We start from the raw sequence: 20208 nt of genomic DNA, 5'->3' as shown, positions 1-20208 counted from the left end.
CCCGAGGTGACATCGTAACCTAAAGTATTTGAGATTATTAGTAATGTTATAGAAGATGGATAAAAGAAATGAATATATTTTTGCGATTGGAGTTTCGTCGAAGCTTCATAAGTTCTCCAGTTACGTTTAAGGTTATTGTGATTCTCCGGACCCTTCGAGATGTGTATGGATTGTTATGTATGTATATGACTATGTATATGCATGTATAAGAGGTTACACAAGGGTCGAAAGAGGATTAGAAGTTAAACGAATCTGAACGAAATGAATCCGAACAACTCCAGAAAAATCTCGGACCAGATTTTTAGCCCATATTGTTGGAGGCATATCTCCTAGTATATGAGGAGTTTTAAGGTGTTTCAAAAGCCTAAAATTAAGTTCATCGAGTCTAGTTTCCAATGCAACAAACCGCCCGTCAAAAAGATATCTGGATAAGCAGATATGGACGATGCAAGTTGGGCTGGCGGGGCAGAAAATGGTGACCCGATCCAACATTCACATTCGGCCCATGAGGCCCATTAACGTCATAAATATAAGGAAAAATTATGTGAGGGCTGATCATTTTCAGATAATATCTTCCAAGAACATTAGAGAGAGAGAGAGAAAACTTCAAGGCTAAGGAAGCCATTTTGATCAAAATCCGAGCTCCGAATCCCGAAGCTCATGAAGAGAAAAACATTGTACGTTGCGTTGCCTTCAATTTGAGATAAATATTGGTCTTGGGGGATGAAATTTTCGTGGTGGATCTTCTGATAAGGTATTTATAAAATTCCTTTTATGTTATTAAAGTGTTTATTTAGAGTTTTAACGAATTAGAACGGAGAAAACAGCATTATAAACCCGTTTGTTGTTTTGCTGAAATTTATGGGTGAGGGGCTGTTTTAATTGAAATTGATGGACTGATTTGAATTAATATTTTGGTTGTGTTAATCATGGATTATGTGAGGAGAGTGAAGGAACTTAATGGTTATTAAGTTGTTGTAGGAAAACATACAACTTTGTTATGGTTTATGTAAAAATGGAGATGAAAGTATCAAGAGGAAAATTATGATTATTGTGGATGAATTTGGAAGATGGAAATGTATAATGAACTTGTATGTTGAAGGTTAGGAAAAATTGGAAAAGTAGTGGCTTAATGGAAAGTTTGAATGTTTGCATACCTTATGAATATTGTGTGAAAATGGTATGGATGCTTCCGACGTATGTTGTAATGATTTTGATGGATGATGAATATGAGAATAATAAGTTTGGGTTGGAAAATGATTTCGGGGCATTATCGGAAAGTATATACCTTTGGTATATTTGTGTATATCATTGTATATCTATGATGCTAAAGGCCTTAAATGTGACTTATGATTGATGTTAATGAATTTGGAATGAAACAATGCAAGTTAGAATGTTCGTCGTAACTTTTGACGTTTTTGATAGAATATAGAAAGTAGTGAACTTCGGGAAATTTTGTATAGGGTTTGGAACTTGATTGGGAGGTGATTGAATAATCTTGAATGAGTGAATGAATATAATAATGTGGGCATAAGTTTGGAATTGTGAAGTTGAATGAGAGTTGGCAACTTGTGTAGTAAGGTAGAACTTTGAAGCTAGAGTGATTAGATTATGATTTGTGTTGTTTGATGATGTGTGGGCTGTTGTTGTTGATGTATTTTGAGCCGAGCTAAGTCTCGGGGACGTTAGATTTATAGGGGAAGTGCTGCCGAAATTTCGGTAGACAAAAATGAAGTTAATGGCATTTTTAAGCCTAAGAATCTCAAATTGGTAACTTTGACCATTTGCAGATTTCGGACGAAACGGGATTTGATTTTAAGGAGAGCATAAGACGTCTATAAGGTATGTAAAGCTTCCCACTTCTTCGTTTGGCATGTCTTAGTATGTTAGGTGAATATTGGAACCTCCGGAGCATTTCTGCTCCTCGAAACCCGATCCACAGAAAAGTTACTATTCATTCAATTCAATTGACGCCGAAAGGCTCTATTTTGGCTAGAATGCAACTAAATGTCCGAAACCTATCGAAATGTGATCGGGTCACTTGGTAATGATTATGTATGACCTTTTGGCCTATAAATGTTCGTAAATTATGTTCGCCACCTCAATTTGACTCGAGGTGGGCCCGCTAACCCCGAGACGCCCTATTTGTCTTATTGGGCTGTCTTTTTGAATAAAGTTTGATATGGTACTTTCGGTTTTGGAACTTCCTCCTACGAAATATGTTTTGAATATTATGATATGCTAAGTTACGTTTTGAGCCATACGTACTATTTTGGAACCATTTTGTGAAATGAAACTTTGTATCGACTAAGTATTCGAGTATTTTGTACTATGAAATGACTTATGAGATTACTAAGTTTTGAAAGGCTATTTTGAAATATGAATTGCATTTGTTTGCTCACGACTCCGCTCGTGCCTTATTATGACTTCGTTCACCGGTTCCCGGGCCGGTTATGATTCGTGCGCCTTATGATAATTCAGCCGTATGCTGTGTTGCGGTTCCCGAGGCTTCGCCATAGGGCCGGGTTCCGTTTGGAGTTATGCTGTGATATGGCTGGTGATGCGATACGCTCACCTATGTTTGTGTTTGTGTTCGGGGATGTACGGAGATTTGAAACCTTCTGGTGTTATGCTGTGTGTGGCGCCAGCGTCGGAGTGGCGACCACGTTCTTGAGCGTTTGCATGATTTCGTCTGCATTATGTATAGGTATATGATTTTGATACGGATTTTGACATACCGATTTGTACTCTGCTTTGTATCTGATTTGATTTCAGTTTTGGCTCATATTTCTGTACTCCGTGCTTTACATACTCAGTACATATTTCGTACTGACCCCCTTTCTTCGGGGGCTGCGTTTCATGCCCGCAGGTACAGTTATTGGTGATCCTCCACTGTAGGCTTCACTTTCTGCTGTCTCGGAGCACTCCCTTTGATCCGGAGTCCACCTTTGGTATATATACCTGCTGCTATGGATATGTCTTTGTACATTTGACTATTTGGGTACGGCGGGGCCCTGTCTCGCCATATGTCTTTGTTTTGAGTTCGTAGAGGCCTGTAGTCATATATGTGGGGCGAGGGTCCTATGTATGTTTGTTCGATTTTGTTTTTTTGGTCTTAAAGCGGTCCGTTTGTTATGGTGGCCCTTATGCTTATGTTTGCACTTTTGGCCGGCGATGTCTATTCCGCCGCTCAGTTTGGATCCGATATGACATTTTGATTTGGCGACCGCTTAAGACATATTTTGATACAACCTATGTTTGATATGACTTTTATGAAATTCTGAAATAAGTTTGGATTTGGCAATGAATATGTGCGGTTTGGTCTGGGTACCCAAGTAGGGTGCCAGTCGCGGCCCACGGGGCTGGGTCGTGACAAAAGTGGTATCAGAGCAGTTTGTCCTCGGAATGTCTACAGGCCGTGTCTAGTAGAGTCTTGTTTATCGATGTGTTGTGCACCACATCTATAAACAGGAAGCTACAGGGCATCTAGGATGTTACCCTTCTTTGAATCTTAGATCATGCGATAGAGCCAGCTGTAGGATATGAATTCCTTTCGACTAACTTTTAATTTCAGCCAAAGGACGACATCGACAGAAGGCAATGGCTGATGATATTGGAGGCCGCACAGTACTCAGGTAAGCAATAATATGAAAGTTGTGTGTCGGAGAAGTTGTTTGAAGTGTGGTAGAAATATAAGGTTGAAGATTGAACAGAAAAGTGAACAGGAAGGAGCCTCCGATGTTGTTCGAGTTGGGCATGTGAGGTAAGCCTCGACATCTGTATAATTTTATCTGTAATTGTTAGCCCCATGTGGCTACGAGACGACATGATATGATGTATATATATGCGTATATGTGTTGGCCCTGTGAGGCATGGTTGGTATTTCTTGTGTACAGGTTTCGGATAGTAAGAAATACGGAGGAACCTCTGCCCAAATTTTTTTTTCCAGAGATATGGAAGTAAATATATAAAAAGTAAGTACAAACAGGTTCCGCGATACTTGTCGGAATTTAGTTTTCTTCTGTCGGTGGTTGGAGAGCACCTTATGGTGATATTTTATCAGATTTCACCGACTATTTGGAGACGGAATTCGTGGGACGAAGACTTAAATCTGTGGCCTGTCTGTAATTGTATGTATATGTGTATGAAAGTGAATATCGGAGATTCAGAAAGGCAATATGGTAATTGTGCAACTTAGCCGGGGGTGGGACCCGCTACAAAAATTTTCCGAAAATTTGCTAAGACCCCGATTTGCCCTAAAATTATGTGACAAAGGTCCTGCAGGGCAATTGACGAAATTATATCAGCCCTAACGCGTCAAAATGCATGAAAGTTTCGGGGTTAAGCGTGCTCAAGCCAGAGCAATTCTGGGATGGGTGACCCCCCTGGGAAGTAATGTAAAATTTTGCACAAGAGTAAGTATGATAGATATAAATGGAAATTTGGGGTAACCAAAAGGAAAATAGAATGTGTGGAGTAATTTAGTGCCCTTACAGGAGTCACGCAGAACGAGGCGGACTAAATGGGCAAAAAGAAAAGGTGCAACACCGCTCGCGAAATTGAGCGGATTTGAATAACAGTCAGAGACGTTCGCCAGTAAGATACTAGTAAATATATCTGTATGTGTGTATGTGTGTGTGTATGATTTTCGTTTGGTGCCCATATGGATCAAGAGCCGAGTCCCGGCAACTAAGGTTGTGATAGATGAAGAATAGTAGGAAAGGTGAAAAATAAGAAGTGTGAATAAGGGGAAATCTCCGAAAGAGTCGATAAGCGACACGCAAGACGATATATATGATAACTTGGCAAACAAGTTCACCAATAAGGAATTTTTTTTAAAAAAAATCACTGGAGCCTTAATAGGAGTGATCTGACTCTAATTCGGATTCTATCTGTTATACTTCTGCACTTCCGATTCTGATAAGGCTCTGCCTATTACGCCTCTGTACGTCTGATCTTGATCACGCGTCTGTCTGATACATCTCCGTATGTCTGATTTTAATCACGACTCTGTATGATACATTTCTGTACATTTGATTCTGATTTCGAATCTGTCCGATATGATCTTGTATGTGTGACTCCGATCTCAGATTTGTCTGATATACTTCCGTACCTCTGATGTTGACTATGAATCCGTCCGATATGCTTCTACGCGTCCGGTCCTAGTTCTGAATCTGTTTGGTATGAGGTGTCTGGTATGAAGTGGGATTACGATAATGTGGTAAGAAACTCAGAAGTGTACCAAGAAGTGACGATTACTTATAATGTCTGAAAAGCATTCGTCTGCTACGAGAATATAGTTTATGGTCCGATAATTATGTGGGGTATGAGAAAATACATTATGAAGGCATTTGAATCAGTGATGTGAAGAATTACCCCATCATGCTGGTAAAGAAGCCATGTCGGAAAGTCCACGAAGGACGATTATGAAAGGAACCCTCCTGAAATGGTATGACGCCCCATGAGGTCAATTTAACATTCGAGGACGAATGTTTTAAAGAGGGGGAGGATGTTACACCCCGTAAGAGTCTGTGCTATTTTAATTAAGACAAGAAAAAAATGAGTTAAGAAAGTTCAAGGAAAGTTAATCGAGTTAGTAAGAATATCGTTATATATATATGGTTGCCTTAAGTATCCCGAGGTGACATCGTAACCTAAAGTATTTGAGATTATTAGTAATGTTATAGAAGATGGATAAAAGAAATGAATATATTTTTGCGATTGGAGTTTCGTCGAAGCTTCATAAGTTCTCCAGTTACGTTTAAGGTTATTGTGATTCTCCGGACCCTTCGAGATGTGTATGGATTGTTATGTATTTATATGACTATGTATATGCATGTATAAGAGGTTACACAAGGGTCGAAAGAGGATTAGAAGTTAAACGAATCTGAACGAAATGAATCCAAACAACTCCAGAAAAATCTCGGACCAGATTTTTAGCCCATATTGTTGGAGGCATATCTCCTAGTATATGAGGAGTTTTAAGGTGTTTCAAAAGCCTAAATTTAAGTTCATCGAGTCTAGTTTCCAATGCAACAAACCGCCCGTCAAAACGATATCTGGATAAGCAGATATGGACGATGCAAGTTGGGCTGGCGGGGCAGAAAATGGTGACCCGATCCAACATTCACATTCGGCCCATGAGGCCCATTAACGTCATAAATATAAGGAAAAATTATGTGAGGGCTGATCATTTTCAGATAATATCTTCCAAGAACATTAGAGAGAGAGAGAGAAAACTTCAAGGCTAAGGAAGCCATTTTGATCAAAATCCGAGCTCCGAATCCCGAAGCTCATGAAGAGAAAAACATTGTACGTTGCGTTGCCTTCAATTTGAGATAAATATTGGTCTTGGGGGATGAAATTTTCGTGGTGGATCTTCTGATAAGGTATTTATAAAATTCCTTTTATGTTATTAAAGTGTTTATTTAGAGTTTTAACGAATTAGAACGGAGAAAACAGCATTATAAACCCGTTTGTTGTTTTGCTGAAATTTATGGGTGAGGGGCTGTTTTAATTGAAATTGATGGACTGATTTGAATTAATATTTTGGTTGTGTTAATCATGGATTATGTGAGGAGAGTGAAGGAACTTAATGGTTATTAAGTTGTTGTAGGAAAACATACAACTTTGTTATGGTTTATGTAAAAATGGAGATGAAAGTATCAAGAGGAAAATTATGATTATTGTGGATGAATTTGGAAGATGGAAATGTATAATGAACTTGTATGTTGAAGGTTAGGAAAAATTGGAAAAGTAGTGGCTTAATGGAAAGTTTGAATGTTTGCATACCTTATGAATATTGTGTGAAAATGGTATGGATGCTTCCGACGTATGTTGTAATGATTTTGATGGATGATGAATATGAGAATAATAAGTTTGGGTTGGAAAATGATTTCGGGGCATTATCGGAAAGTATATACCTTTGGTATATTTGTGTATATCATTGTATATCTATGATGCTAAAGGCCTTAAATGTGACTTATGATTGATGTTAATGAATTTGGAATGAAACAATGCAAGTTAGAGTGTTCGTCGTAACTTTTGACGTTTTTGATAGAATATAGAAAGTAGTGAACTTCGGGAAATTTTGTATAGGGTTTGGAACTTGATTGGGAGGTGATTGAATAATCTTGAATGAGTGAATGAATATAATAATGTGGGCATAAGTTTGGAATTGTGAAGTTGAATGAGAGTTGGCAACTTGTGTAGTAAGGTAGAACTTTGAAGCTAGAGTGATTAGATTATGATTTGTGTTGTTTGATGATGTGTGGGCTGTTGTTGTTGATGTATTTTGAGCCGAGCTAAGTCTCGGGGACGTTAGATTTATAGGGGAAGTGCTGCCGAAATTTCGGTAGACAAAAATGAAGTTAATGGCATTTTTAAGCCTAAGAATCTCAAATTGGTAACTTTGACCATTTGCAGATTTCGGACGAAACGGGATTTGATTTTAAGGAGAGCATAAGACGTCTATAAGGTATGTAAAGCTTCCCACTTCTTCGTTTGGCATGTCTTAGTATGTTAGGTGAATATTGGAACCTCCGGAGCATTTCTGCTCCTCGAAACCCGATCCACAGAAAAGTTACTATTCATTCAATTCAATTGAAGCCGAAAGGCTCTATTTTGGCTAGAATGCAACTAAATGTCCGAAACCTATCGAAATGTGATCGGGTCACTTGGTAATGATTATGTATGACCTTTTGGCCTATAAATGTTCGTAAATTATGTTCGCCACCTCAATTTGACTCGAGGTGGGCCCGCTAACCCCGAGACGCCCTATTTGTCTTATTGGGCTGTCTTTTTGAATAAAGTTTGATATGGTACTTTCGGTTTTGGAACTTCCTCCTACGAAATATGTTTTGAATATTATGATATGCTAAGTTACGTTTTGAGCCATACGTACTATTTTGGAACCATTTTGTGAAATGAAACTTTGTATCGACTAAGTATTCGAGTATTTTGTACTATGAAATGACTTATGAGATTACTAAGTTTTGAAAGGCTATTTTGAAATATGAATTGCATTTGTTTGCTCACGACTCCGCTCGTGCCTTATTATGACTTCGTTCACCGGTTCCCGGGCCGGTTATGATTCGTGCGCCTTATGATAATTCAGCCGTATGCTGTGTTGCGGTTCCCGAGGCTTCGCCATAGGGCCGGGTTCCGTTTGGAGTTATGCTGTGATATGGCTGGTGATGCGATACGCTCACCTATGTTTGTGTTTGTGTTCGGGGATGTACGGAGATTTGAAACCTTCTGGTGTTATGCTGTGTGTGGCGCCAGCGTCGGAGTGGCGACCACGTTCTTGAGCGTTTGCATGATTTCGTCTGCATTATGTATAGGTATATGATTTTGATACGGATTTTGACATACCGATTTGTACTCTGCTTTGTATCTGATTTGATTTCAGTTTTGGCTCATATTTCTGTACTCCGTGCTTTACATACTCAGTACATATTTCGTACTGACCCCCTTTCTTCGGGGGCTGCGTTTCATGCCCGCAGGTACAGTTATTGGTGATCCTCCACTGTAGGCTTCACTTTCTGCTGTCTCGGAGCACTCCCTTTGATCCGGAGTCCACCTTTGGTATATATACCTGCTGCTATGGATATGTCTTTGTACATTTGACTATTTGGGTACGGCGGGGCCCTGTCTCGCCATATGTCTTTGTTTTGAGTTCGTAGAGGCCTGTAGTCATATATGTGGGGCGAGGGTCCTATGTATGTTTGTTCGATTTTGTTTTTTTGGTCTTAAAGCGGTCCGTTTGTTATGGTGGCCCTTATGCTTATGTTTGCACTTTTGGCCGGCGATGTCTATTCCGCCGCTCAGTTTGGATCCGATATGACATTTTGATTTGGCGACCGCTTAAGACATATTTTGATACAACCTATGTTTGATATGACTTTTATGAAATTCTGAAATAAGTTTGGATTTGGCAATGAATATGTGCGGTTTGGTCTGGGTACCCAAGTAGGGTGCCAGTCGCGGCCCACGGGGCTGGGTCGTGACAATGAAGAAGGCATTATTTTTTCCAGATTGATTTTAATTTCCATAGCACCTGGTGAGAGCATTGAGATGGCTTATAATGGAAACATCATAAATAGGAAAATCTCAGCAACTCCAAGATGTTGCGGGAAGGAGTCAATATGTTACAAGACGTTATTTCAGTTTCTGTTACAGGAATTTCTAGCTGAGGCAAAGGTGTTGTTATTGGCTAACAAAATGTAGATTCCAAGCTTTAGAGTACATGGCAGTTCAATAATCTCATGCATGGAAATTAGCTACCAGGGAAGTTCTATCCAATGTGTGGTATCAACCTTTTGGTTCATTCTATTGGAAGAACCTCCTTAGTAGCCTAGCTTCTTTGGTGAGACACAGGTGACTCTTTAACAAGCATGATCATAGAGGAACTTAGCAGCAAAAACAGATGCAGGACAGCGTTGCTCTACTAAACCAGCATGTTTCTTGATTTATTTGTCTACTAATCTTATTTTAGGCACTTTTGGCCAATTTTATTCTGTATAGACTATTTTGTTTTAATAAATCGCAATCAGTATCATGTTGGTTGCTTTGCTTAAAAAAAAAAAAGGGTACCAATAGACTCGTGTTCTAAGGTATAACTCATATTTGACCATCTTGGTATCGTTTGGAGGTTTTGAAGAAGGAAGAAGGTCGCGTGGATATCGTTGAGCTTCGAGCATCTACTTTTCAGGCTTGTTGAGACGTTGCACTCCTTTTAGAACGTTGTGGTTAACTAAAATGAACCTAAATAAGAGGGTAACGGGGTTACTAAGGGGATTCCGATACTTGTGAGGGGACGAGCACTAGTATCAGATACGGTCATCATGTTTGGGTATTTGTGCTATTTCAATTGTATAGTTGGTCTGAAGGTCATGTCAGGGCACTAGCTGATAGAATAGTACGATCCTTTGGATCTGTGATTGGGTTTGATGCCTGTACTTTATATCTCCTATCATCATTATTTGTCTGTCTTGTCTGTTCGTGTGCTTGTCACTCATACATATATCCCCATTGAAATGAAAAGAAGAAAAAAGGTGAAGCGTTTATGGTATTATGAACATGAGAATGAATCCATGCTTTTATACTTGCTTTTGACTTGATACATGCCATATTCAAGCTTTACATGTAAGCATGCATACGATTTGAGGATATGATTGTGAGTCCGATGGGATCTTGTTTCGGACGAGTGATGATGCTTTGACACGTTCTATTAGTACTTGAGCTGGGTTGGCTAAGATACAAGTTATTGAGATATGATGTGATTGAGGCTGTGATCCGAGAAAAATATCGGAGCAGCGATATATGGGCCTCACGAGCCCCCCTCGAGTCACGATTCGTTAATATTCGAACGTGTGTATATCGGGAAGTGGAAACAAAGGCCTTGCATTATATTACATGGCATTACATACATTCTTCATTGTTTGATTTTTATTGATGACTGATATTGATTGCTGATTTCGAATGTTGTTGATTATTCACCTCTTATGATTATTATCGTGTTCATCACTTATACATGAATTTCATTATCTATTTTTCGTGACATCGTGAGGTGGTTCCAATAGAAAGATTGATGGAAATCCGAGGTCTTTGATGGATTTGTGATTCTCTTGATGGAAAAATTAATGATAAAAACTGTGGAAACGTATGATAAGGAAGTGAACGAAAGAAGTCAGTTCTGGATATGTGCGGAGTGGCTAATAATGCATATCATATCATTGATTCTTTGATTGTGATTTACTTGAGTTATTGTCTGATTTACGTTTAAGTGCTAGTTTATGTTATGTGACGGATAGAAGAGTTATATGCTCATAGGCTAACTGAAGTGCTTGTGGATTATAAGCTCTCACCTAGGCTTATAACTTGAGGTTAAGATGATTTATTCGATTAATATTACTGTGGACTAATGGCGGTTAAGTGTGGTGATGGAAATTCATGGACTAGTCCTCGACTCTGTTCTGGAGTAGGTCGGTCGATGATGCATGCTGAGTACCTATTGATTTTGTACTCACACTACACTTGCTTTACCTTATTGTGTGCAAGTTCGGTATCTGTGCCAACGGCCTTTGAGGATGCTCAACCGGCTGCAGCGAAGATTGTTTTGGAGAGTTTAGAGGAGCTGCACGTGGATCTGTATCACTGAATTCTGTTCTATTTTTATTTTTGTCTTTTCTATTCGGACAGTGTATTTTGCATTACTTTAGACTTGTATAGAAACTTAGAAGTTTTTGTACTAGTGACACCATGTTTTGGGAGTTATATTACTTATTCTTTTTTTCATGATTATAAAGGCTTAAATTCGTATAAATGGATTTGTATGCTTATTTCCACACTTAATACTTACTTACCTGCTTTAAATGGGGTTGTGGATGGCCAACTGACTCGAAGGATTTAGTTCCTCCACGGCTTGTAAACTGGGTCGTGACAAATTGGTATTAGAGCTTTAGGTTCACCCGTCTGACAAAGTACAAGAACAATATCTAGTAGAGTCTTGCGGATTGATACGGAGATGTCTATACTTATCTTCGAGAGGATATAGGATACATAGGAAATTCCATTCTTTCATTCCTTTTCGTGCGTATTTGATTTAGTTCAAGGTCTAGACTTCATTACTGATGAGTTATGATACCTTATGTATTGATGATTGAAAAACCCTAAGGAACTAGATACAATTAGGTTCACTTGTTTGAACTTGTCAACCTCATGTGCTGTTACGTTGATGTCATGACCCAACCAGAGGGACATGACGGGCACCCGGAGCTAGCCTATCGAGTACCTCAAAAAGTACATCTCATAGTCATATTCGAGTGGGTCGTAAAGCTAACTCATAAATATCATATCCGGAAGGGGGCACATACCCAAAAGATATATATAGAAATGTACATCATCAACTAGGCCCATGTATAAGAGCCGACATGGCTGATAAAGATAGATCAAAAAATAGACCGAGGATGTCATAAAACATCTAGCTGTACAAATCTGTCTATGCGCCTTTACATAGAATACCTAACATAGTAAGGACGAGAAAAGACCCTGCCATGCCCATATATCCACAAAAGAATCATACCACAATAAACTGCAATCCCCGGAACAATGGAGTGCTCCTGGACCAACGCTAAAAAGGCAGTCTAAGGATCTGTGTCGTCTCCCAAACACCTGCAGGCATGAACACAGCGTCCACAAATAAAAAGACGTTAGTACGGACAAAGTACCGAGTATGTAAGGCACAAGAGTAACATAACAGAAACATAAGAAAACTATATTGTAAGTGAATACAACTTGTACATCTGAACTGTCCCTGAGAGTAAATCACGTAGATGATTTCTGCATATCTGAATTGCCTTTGAGGGATGATAATATCCATAAATACCGTGCATGCATGCATGAGGTCATACATAAACATATGTGCGCATATAACGCCTGTCAAGCATCTGTGGGCATCCCATCATATAGTATCGACCGGCATCATCATCATTATCATAATCATCGTATCATCATATGACCAGCTGATCAGGTGGTATTGCGTGTATAACGCCGTCACCTTCCCTATACATATGTGTATATATATATATATAAGTGCAATGCAATGCATAAACATGATAGGAGTACAAGTGACTCTAAAGACCAAACTGGATCTAAGCAATCTTTTCGAAAAAATACACTATGGATCATTAATCAAATGGATCATTCCAAACTCTAAGAGTAGAGTCATTATGGTTTAGCGTTACGTGTACGTTCGATTCACAAAGGTCATGCCAAAAGAAAGAAGGGGATAGCCTTATAAAACTCGTCATCTCCTTACTACTCCACTCCTATCCTCCTGAGTTAACAAATCTTTTAAGATGATAAACACTATGTTTAAGTTGTTGAAACACTTATAAGATCATACTAGACTATTAGGTGAGCTGACGAAATTTGGGGAGCATTTCCCTTATATCAGTTACTTCTACCAAATTCCAAAATAACTCCCAAACTTCAATAACAACATCAACAATATGATAATCAAAATTTTACATTCAAATATACTCAATACAATCCCAAAACTTCTTTTCATAATCAATTCATAACAACAACTACAACACAATACTTTATAACCTCTCTTCCATAACTATTTCGACACTTAAGAATTTCTAAGCTTTCATATCAACTCAAAATGAGGAATAAAGTGAAAATCATACCTTACATTTTGAATAAATTCACCTCACCCAATTCACTCTAAAGCATATCCACCACAACTTCTACTAGAAGCAAAAACAAGCTCCTTCCATGAACTAGTTAAGGATTTTAGGCTTGATATTCTCTTGATTCTCACTCTTTAATCCTTTATTTCACTTGGAGGTCAATTACATATGTTGGAGAGGGTTCTAAAAGTGCTTGGGGTTTGAGGAAATAAGGGAAATGTGATAAAAATAAAACAGTACGAAATATATATAAAAAGAAGGCTGGCACCGACTTAATTATACGGTCCACTTTTACGGACTGTAAAATTATACGGCCCGCATAATTGGACCATAAAATCCAATCAGTGGCTCACCCCCTCTATAATCAATTTACGGTGGGGTTTGGTCAAATATACGGTGCGTAAAAATTATACGGTCTGTATACCCAATCGTAAAACCCAAATTTTTTCTGAACCATATTCTCGTCAATTCGTTCAACCTTTAATCCTCTCAACTCATACTAAGAATGGACTTAAACCCTCATATGCTTAAGATAGCATATCGAATTCCATATATCATCGTAAATAACTCCGCTTCTGAATCTATGGCAACCGACTCATAAAAGGGACTTGACGTGCGAAAATACGGAGTGTAACATCCTTGCTGTTACACCTCACTTTTTCAGAGCCTGAGCCTACCACATACTTCACCATATTAATGGAGTATTAGAGACGTTCCACGAATTTTTGGAAGGTACAAGCCATAGGAAGTTCGAAACAATGAAATAAAGGATGAATTACGATCTCGTAAGTCGTAACCGGGAAGGACAACCTTGAAACCAAAGGACATGACCATTATAAACTATGATTAATGATAAATATCATGTATGGAGAGTTTTAGAAGATTCCGGGATCAAGCAAAGCGAAGAAAATAAGTCGGCAGAATTCTGGACAGAATTTTGGGTCAACTTTGGAGGGGTATATCTCTGAGTATATGAGGAGTTTTAAGGTGTTGCAAAAGCCTAAAATGAATTTCATCGAGTTTAGTTTCCAACGCAATAAACTACTCATCGATAGGACATCAGAGTAGAGAATTATGGACGTTACAAATTCAGCTGACAGAGCAGAAACGCGTGCTACAGTTCTGCTACAGTGAACCGACCTGCTATAGTACTGCTACAGTGAACCGACCCGTATTTGACCCCTATAAAAAGGGTAATAACCACTTTTTTTCACCAAATTTCAGCCCGTAAATTTTCAGAAATTATAAGAGAGGGAGTGAGGGAGTCAAAAGAGAGCAATTTTCAAGTAGCGGAGTAATGATTTGGGTCCGGGTATCTCATGGTTGTGACTCTAGTATTGTTTTGCGATGGATTTTATCGTGGATATTGAGGATATTACTGTCTTAACAAGAAAAAAGGTATGAATCTTTCTCTTTTGGTATTACCTAAGGCTTATTCTCGGAGACAAAGTCATTAAATAATTGTGTAGTAAGTTGGTTTGTTATGGAAGTTGAAAGAAATAGCGTGTGGGCTGTTTTCTGGTATATATTGGTGTTGGAAATGATATTATTGATGTTGGTATTGTTGTTGGTTGCTGAATTGAGATTTTGGCCTAGGCATATAAACAGGGGAGATGCTCTCCAATTTTCGGTAGGATATAAAATAGTTTGACTGGAAAGCTTAGCACAAATATACTACGATGAGTCTAACGATTGGGTGAATCCTCTTAAATGTAGACTTGTGAGTTCGGACGAATAAGTGTAGATAATTGGAGGCTGAACAGGTATGTTAAGGCTCGTCCCTTTCTATCAAAGGCATGATTCCTATGGTATGATTCCATAAATATTTCCATAACCTCCTTGATTTCAAAAGTTAGAAGTTTATGACTCTTAAAGCTCTTTTGATGTTAAAAGTGTAAATTTTTTTATGGGGATTACGTTGAGGATGATTTTGTGCTTAAAGGTCTCAAGTATGATTTCAACGATGATATGAAAATGTTAAGCTATTTCATGATTTTCTCGATTTATTTCATTGTTGTTGATATCACCTTATAATTTGTTCATCCAAGAAGGGATAGAGCGACAATTTTTACTTGAAATCCTATGCGTGCCATGAGTATAATATATGTATATGGTTATTTTGTGACATTACAGAGTTCTATTATTTCATTTTGATTATGCACTGCACTCATTTTCATTCTTGATGTATATATATATATGGCACAGTTGACAGGGGGTGACGTTGTGGCCTTTTTTGTGATGTGTATATGTATGGCACAGTTGACAGGGGGTAACGCTGTGGCCTTTGTTATGATGTGTATGTGTATGACATAGTTGACAGGGGGTGACGCTGTGTCCTTTGTTGTGATGTGTATATGTATGGTACAGTTGACAGGGAGTGATGCTTTGGCCTTTGTTGTGATGTGTATGTGTATGGCATAGTTGACAGGGGTGACACTGTGGCCTTTGTTGTGATGTGTATATGTATGGCACAGTTGACAGGGTGTGACGTTGTGTCCTTTGTTGTGATATTTCTATAAATATATATATGTTTCTTTGATATAGCTGTACTGATGCATTTATTTTGCCCATTCATTGACATGTCTCAAATGTTTTCCAGGATTTTATGTACATGTTGATTTCATGCCTTACATACTCAGTACACTATTCGCACTGACCCACTTCTTCGGGGGCTGCGCTTCATGCCCACAGGTACAGACACTCAGTTTGGTGATCCTCCGGTTTAGGACTTCAGCTCAACTGCTTGGAGGGCTCCAGTTTTCCGGAGCTCGAGTCGTTGCGGTACAGATCCTTTGATATAGTCTTTGTTATACTCTTAGAGGTATGTAGACGTATGTGGGTTGCGTATATACGGTTTGATCAGCTATGTAGATGTAGTTCGTTTTGGATATTCCCGTGCATAGTGGTAGCCTTATCGGCTTGCATATTTTGTTTTGTTTGGTTAGCTGTGGCTTCTCAAGAGATGCGTTATTTTTGATGTATAATATGATGAGTTTACAGTGTGCTTTTACATATCTCCATATTGTTTTCAGTTTCAGTCTGATCATATCGAGTAGGCTCGTATACGGGTGTCCAGTTCGGGCACTGGTCATGGCCCATCGGTTTGGGTCGTGACACTTGCCCCCTTAGAAATATTCACCCTCAAATGTTAAAGTCTCAGGAATCCTATAGAAATTTCGGCAGAGTTTCTCCTGTAGTCGTACCACTATCAGCCTACTACAGCAACCTAAAATATCCAACACCTCACAGGGCCACAACACACAATAATAATAATGGCATCACACAACCAAAAGTTATAAAAAGAAGCATTACGTACCTGAAGACAATAGTGTCTCTGTCTAAACCTCCTCCGAGGGTGGAAAAAAATACGGATATCTGGATCTCATATCTTTTTCAGCTTCTTAAGTCATTTCCTCAACATTCATATTCCTCCAAAAGGACCTTAACTGATGCTACATCTTTATTTCTCAATCTTCGAACTTGTCTGTCTAGAATGGAAATGGGAACCTCTTCACATGATAGTTGCTTGGTAATATGACCATCATCTACGGTATGACTCTAGAAGGATCTCCAATGCACTTACAAAGCATTGATACATGGAGGACTGGATGGACTAATTCCAAATCTGGAGGGAAATCTAACTCATAGGCCACCTGGGCCACCCTACGTACAACTATGTAAGGTCCAATATACCGAGGATTGAGCTTAACCTTCTTGCCAAACCTCATGATGCCTTTCATAGGTGACACTTTCAGGAATACCCAGTCATCAATATGAAATTCTAAGTCATATCGACGATTATCTGCATAAGACTTTTGACGACTCTGAGCTGCCTATAATCGATCCCGAATAAGTTTGACCTTCCCTACCGCTTGTTGGATCAAGTATGGTCCTCCTAACTTAGTCTCCCCTACTTCTAACCATCCAATTGGTGATCTACATTTCTGCCCATACAGAGCCTCATAAGGGCCATCTGGATACTGGAATGATGACTATTATTATATGCAAACTCAATGTCACGACCCGTCTAGAGGGCCGCGACGAGCACCCGGGCGCCCGCCCACCCGGGCGCCCCTTATCTCACACTTATGCTTACATCTAGGTGAGCCACATAATTAAACGCATAATTCTACTCATTCATCATGCTAGTCCCATTGGACAACAATGCCTTTAAATCATATTTGGCATCTAGGCCACGTCAAATGTACATAAGCCGACAAGGCTACCAAAAGATACACAAAATATAGGCCGACAAGGCCGGACATGTCTAACCATATACACGTGACTACGAGCCTCTAAGAAGAGTATAACATATCACATGAGCGGGACAGGGCCCCGCTATGCCCATAATTATGTACACAAAAGAATAAGTACCCAAAAAGTTATGGCCCCGAATGAAATGGAGCTCTGCTATGAAATCTCTGAGAAAGAAGCTATGGGTCAGGCCTGTCTCCCTGTGCACCTGCGGGCATGACGCAGCGTCCACAAACAAAAGGACGTCAGTACGAAGAATGTACTGAGTATGTAAAGCATGATCAATATCGACATAGAAGCATAAATAGCAACATAAGAAATAGCATAGGATGGGAGATGGCAATATCATCGTCATATGCACTTACTTGCCTTTCATAGGAACTTTCCATTTCTAATACGTATTTGTGTACATACATCATTGTCCGTATTCCACAATAGTACTCATACCATATTTGTGCTCGTATTCGTAAACATGCCCTTATTCACATTCATACACATAGTTATATCATATCATATACATAATCATGTCATATACATAGCATACCCGACTACGTAGGATCGGTGTTTCATACATATCCTTGTATAACATACCCAACCATGTAGGTTCGGTGTTTCACGTACCCGACCATATATAGGCTCGGTGATCATACATACCTGGCCAACCAAGGCTCAGTGTTACACGTACCTGGACCTACCAAGGCTCAGTGTTGTCCATACCCAACGGCAGTGGTGTGCGCGCGTTACATAAACATACATACATATACATCTATACATATACTACCCGGCCATATAAGCTTGGTGTTTCATAGTAGCCATACAAGGGCATACATACATCTAGCTCATAAGCATCTTTACTATTTTCATTACTATCCTCATCGTCATCGTTATCATTATCGCTATTACCATTATAGTCGTCATCAATATCATTATCACTATTATTATCAATCATCACACTTATATTTATAGGCTTACTCGTCATACGAGGAACTTGGTACATTCGTAGCATATCAAGAATCGTGAGCCTAATAGCTCGGAAGATCGAAACATTTATGAGACATCATACAATTATGGAATATTTAGATGTTTGTCCCAAGAACCAAGCCTTATGAAAGAAGGGTTAGCCTGACATACCTTTCCGTTCAACTATTTTACACTTGCGCGTTCTCCTCCAATGCTAGCGTTTCTACCTTCATTAAAGTCATACTACCATTAGAATCTATAGCTAGCATATATGACTAAAGCTAGAGAAAATCGGATAGCATCTCCTCTATTTAGACGACATTTCCTCCATAACATATATCAACTCCCAAACGTCAATAACACATTCACAATACCATAACAATGGTCATTACTCATTCACATTATCCATATTTCTAGACTTACATTCAAATCATCCATATCCATGGCCATAACACACAACGATGTCCATTCACATACATTGATCATCTCATGTACTCAACATCATTTATAACGCATTTACAGCACAATACATCAAGAACCATAACTCAATTCAAACCATTTCTCAAAATGACAATATTCCATATTCATGACCCCTTTTACCATACCCTTCTACAATCCAAGTATTTCAACTCTTAAATACCTTAAACAACATATAAATATCATGAATCTTACCTTAGATGTTGTAGGAACAAGTTTAGTTGATAATACTCCACATGAGCAAAAACCCTAGTTTATCTCCATGAGATTTCTTGACTTGAATGACCTTTAATGGGTTTTCTTGCACTTGATTCACTTGTTTAATGTTGTTGATCACCAAATACCCTTGAATTCTTGTGGAATATATGTGGAGAGATGTTTTAGAGAGAAGGGGTTGCAAGGGAAATGAAATGAAATATAACTTGGCCTTTTCATTTATTGAGCCAAAATCTGCCCCGACCAAATATACGGACCAACATACGGTCCGTATATATTGTACGAGCCGTATGTTTGGTCGTACATTTGGTCCAGAGACTTGAGCCATTCCGGGCTGATTATACGGTCCCAAACATACAGACCGTATAATTTATACGGCCAGTATGTTTGGCCGTATAATCCCCAGTGATCCCGAAATTCGTTTCGTCGATTCGTTTGATCTCCAATCCTTGTGGAACCTTCTTAACACTTGTTCAACATTTCAATAACAATCTAAGGGACATTATCACACTTCTCCATGACATCATTAAGTTCTCGTTAACTCATTACTCGCATTTCCTTTCCAATACTTATCAAATACTTGCCTTGTCTTAGCCAACTTTCTCGTCTTACATCGGATGCCTTTGAAATCTCACTTAGGGTCATCAAATGCCATTTCTTACTCATGGAAATATCGTATACTTGCACTCCTAACTAGTTCATTCACTTGCGTACCAACGGAGGATTTTTCGAGGTGTAACATTCTTCCCCCCTTAAGAACATTCATCCTCGAATGTTAAAGTGTTCGGGAATTCTATAAAAATTTCGCCAGAGTTGCCCCTATAATATGACACTACCATCCTATCACAACGACCCATAATATCGATGCCTCCCAGGGCCACAACACAATAGCATACAAATTTGGCCACACACGACCCAAAAAGCATAAAAGGAAAACATACATACCTTATAATCTTGACGTCTCATCTTGGATTTCTTCCATGGGCTAAAATAGATGGGGGTATCTGGATCGCATGCTTTCTTCCGCTTCCCATGTCATTTCCTCTCGTTTACTGCTCCTCCATAGAACCTTAACCGAAGCTACTTCTTTGTTTCTAAGCCT

General features: G+C 39.0%; 2 long non-coding RNA genes across 2 annotated transcripts; both read left to right on the top strand.

Annotated features, from left to right (window-relative positions):
• Nucleotides 1–592: 592 nt before the first annotated feature.
• On the top strand, nt 593–3281 carry LOC132615564 (uncharacterized). Its single transcript, XR_009572747.1, has 4 exons — nt 593–754; nt 1791–1842; nt 2482–2707; nt 2870–3281. It is a non-coding gene; the product is annotated as an uncharacterized LOC132615564 (long non-coding RNA).
• A 2946-nt stretch (nt 3282–6227) lies between these two features.
• Nucleotides 6228–8916, top strand: LOC132615466 (uncharacterized). The gene is made up of 4 exons (XR_009572704.1): nt 6228–6389; nt 7426–7477; nt 8117–8342; nt 8505–8916. It is a non-coding gene; the product is annotated as an uncharacterized LOC132615466 (long non-coding RNA).
• The last annotated feature ends 11292 nt before the right edge of the window (nt 8917–20208 follow it).

The sequence above is a fragment of the Lycium barbarum genome, chromosome 10 (assembly GCF_019175385.1).
Source record: "Lycium barbarum isolate Lr01 chromosome 10, ASM1917538v2, whole genome shotgun sequence".
Classification (NCBI taxonomy): domain Eukaryota; kingdom Viridiplantae; phylum Streptophyta; class Magnoliopsida; order Solanales; family Solanaceae; genus Lycium; species Lycium barbarum.
The sequence above is the reverse complement of the archived record's forward strand: the minus strand, read 5'-3'. Positions and strand labels throughout refer to the sequence as shown.